Source organism: Triticum aestivum, chromosome 5A, assembly GCF_018294505.1.
Source record: "Triticum aestivum cultivar Chinese Spring chromosome 5A, IWGSC CS RefSeq v2.1, whole genome shotgun sequence".
Lineage (NCBI taxonomy): Eukaryota > Viridiplantae > Streptophyta > Magnoliopsida > Poales > Poaceae > Triticum > Triticum aestivum.
This window is the reverse complement of record NC_057806.1, coordinates 213,897,512-213,900,824: the sequence shown is the minus strand read 5'-3', so window position 1 is coordinate 213,900,824 and position 3,313 is coordinate 213,897,512.

Here is a 3,313-nt window from a genome sequence, read left to right as displayed (position 1 = left end):
GTGGAGTTTCAGGACTTTTGGAGTTGTGCAGAATAGGTCTCTAATATTTGCTCCTTTTCCAGCCCAGAATTCCAGCTGCCGGCATTCTCCCTCTTTATGTAAACCTTGTAAAATAAGAGAGAAAAGGCATAAGTATTGTGACATAATGTGTAATAACATCCCATAATGCAATAAATATTGATATAAAAACATGATGCAAAATGGAGGTATCAAGTCCCCCAAGCTTAGACCTCGCTTGTCCACAAGAGGAAGCCAATATCGAAAAATATGTCTACATGTTTAGAGATAGAGGTGTCGATAAAATAAAATACGGACAAGAGAGCATCATGATCATTCTTAGAATAGCAACACACACACACACACATATATATATATTGTCATATGATTTCTTATGCTAAAGTAACAATCTATTCACAATGTAAAGTATGAATCAGAAACTTCATTGAAAACTAACAAACTATAATCTCAGTCATTGAAGCAATTGCAATTTATCATAACATCGGAAAGAGTCAATATAAGAGCTTTTCAGCAAGTCCACATACTCAACTATCATTTAGTCTTTCACAATTGCTAACACTCACAAAATACTTACGGGTATGAAGTTTTAATAAAATACAGAGAAAGATAGGGGCTTATAGTTTTGCCTCCCAACCTTTTACCTCTAGGGTAATGTCAACAATAATAGTTTATGAAAACCCACATCCAATTTGCTATATATATCAGGATCTTTCCAACACATAGTGCTGGCCAAAGGATAAAATGTAAAAAGGAAAGGTGAAGATCACCATGACTCTTGTATAAGGTATAGGACAAAAATAAAAGATAGGCCCTTCACAAAGGGAAGCGGAGGTTGTCATGTGCTTTTATGATTGGATGCACAAAATCTTAATGGAAAAGAACATCACTTTATATTGCCACTTGTGATAGGGACCTTTATTATGCAGTTTGTCGCTTTTATTTCTTCCATATCAAAAGATCGTATAAAGCTTATTTTCTCCACATTAATAGATCATACATATTTAGAGAGCAATTTTTATTGCTTGCAACAATGACAACTCACTTGAAGGATATTATTCAATCCATAGGTAGATATGGTGGACTCTCATGGCAAAACTAGGTTTAAGGATATTTGGAAGCACAAGTAGTATCTCAAGTGAAGGAAATATGCCCTAGAGGCAATAATAAAGTTGTTATTTATATTTCCTTATATCATGATAAATGTTTATTATTCATGCTAGAATTGTATTAACCGGAAACTTAGTACATGTGTGAATACATAGACAAACAGAGTGTCACTAGTTTGCCTCTACTTGACTAGCTCGTTGAATCAATGATGGTTATGTTTCCTAACCATAGACATGAGTTGTGATTTGATTAACAGGATCACATCATTAGATAATGATGTGATTGACTTGACCCATCCGTTAGCTTAGCACGATGATCGTTTAGTTTGTTGCTATTGCTTTCTTCATGACTTATACATGTTCCTATGACTATGAGATTATGCAACTCCCGAGTACCGGAGGAACACTTTGTGTGCTACCAAACGTCACAACGTAACTGGGTGATTATAAAGGTGCTCTATAGGTGTCTTCGATGGTGCTTGTTGAGTTGGCATAGATCGAGATTAGGATTTGTCACTTCGGTTGTCGGAGAGGTATCTTTGGCCCCTCTCGGTAATGCACATCACTATAATCCTTGCAAGAATTGTGACTAATGAGTTAGTTGTGGGATGATGCATTATGGAACGAGTAAAGAGACTTGCCGGTAACGAGATTGAACTAGGTATGAGGATACCGACGATTGAATCTCAGGCAAGTAACTGAATGGGAACTCTATGGCTTTTGTAATATTATATGTGGATGACATATTGCTAATTGGAAATGATATAGAATTTCTGGATAGCATAAAAGGATACATGAATAAGAGTTTTTCAATGAAAGACCTCGGTGAAGCTGCTTATATATTGGGCATCAAGATCTATAGAGATGGATCAAGACGCTTAATTGGACTTTCACAAAGCACATACCTTGATAAAGATTTGAAGAAGTTCAAAATGGATCAAGCAAAGAAAGGGTTCTTGCCTGGATTACAAGCTATGAAATTGAGTCAGACTCAATGCCCGACCACTGCAGAAGATAGATAGAAAATTAAATATGTTCCCTATGCTTCAGCCATAGGCTCTATCATGTATGCAATGTTGTGTACCAGACCTGATGTGTGCCTTGATATTAGTTTAGCAGGGAGGTACTGTTGGGAATGTAGCTACTAGGTAAGACCTGCCCAGGAGGGGCCGGGTCAACCCCAATGGCGGGTTACAAAAGAAGCCCAGTAATATTCAAGGTGATAGTTTATTAAGACTTGTAGAAGGCCTAAGCCCAGAGGCGGCTTAAGGCCCAATATTGTGAACCGTTGTATGTAAAGAAAGACTTGTAAATAAAGGCATATAAAAGAAGGCACCAAGCCGGACACGTTTTATGAGCCGACCGGGACTCTGTAGGCCGCCAGGCGTCAACCCATGTATATAAGGGGACGACCCGGCGGCGGCTGAGGACAAGAAACAAGAGATCGATAGCCAAGCTAGCGGATTAGCTCCTTGGTCATCGAAACCCCAGCAATTCCAACACAACTAGACGTAGGCTTTTACCTTCATCGTAAGGGGCCGAACTAGTATAAACATCTCGTGTCCTTTGTCTCGATTAACCACTTTAAGGTTCCTAGTTGCGATGGCCCTACAACTAAGTCCTTTTGCTAGGACATCTGCAGTGACAATTCCATGACAATTGGCGCCCACCGTGGGGCCAACGCATAGTGGATTTGAGTTCTTGAAGGGCAACTTCGAAGGGCTCAAGGGATACGCTATGGGTCAGATGACCAAGAGTCGTCGAGGCAGGCTCTACATCGACGACGAAGGCTGGGGCCCCGAGGCTGGCTCAATTGAGTACGGGTATCGGGTCCCCTTTGGCGGAATCCATGTCTTCATTGGCCGGATCAGCGAGTCGGGCCCTGAGCCGGACGTCTGCACCAACCTCATCGAGACGGCTCAGCGCGTGAGATCCGCTCGGGCCCAACCTGCCGTAAGGCATGCCTTCGTGGGTTGCATCCATGGAGGTGAGTTTTCTGAAGGATCAGTGGACGGCGGTGAGACGGCCCTCTGTTCCGACGGTGAGTCGTCCTCAGGCGAGATAGATTCTTTGTATCAGCTACAAGATGGCGTGCTTGGGGGCTGTTCCGATGGCAGCAGTATTCCGGACCTCTCTAAGCCGCCGAATCGAACCGGAGTTTTCATGGCTGGCACTCAACCCGGGCAGAA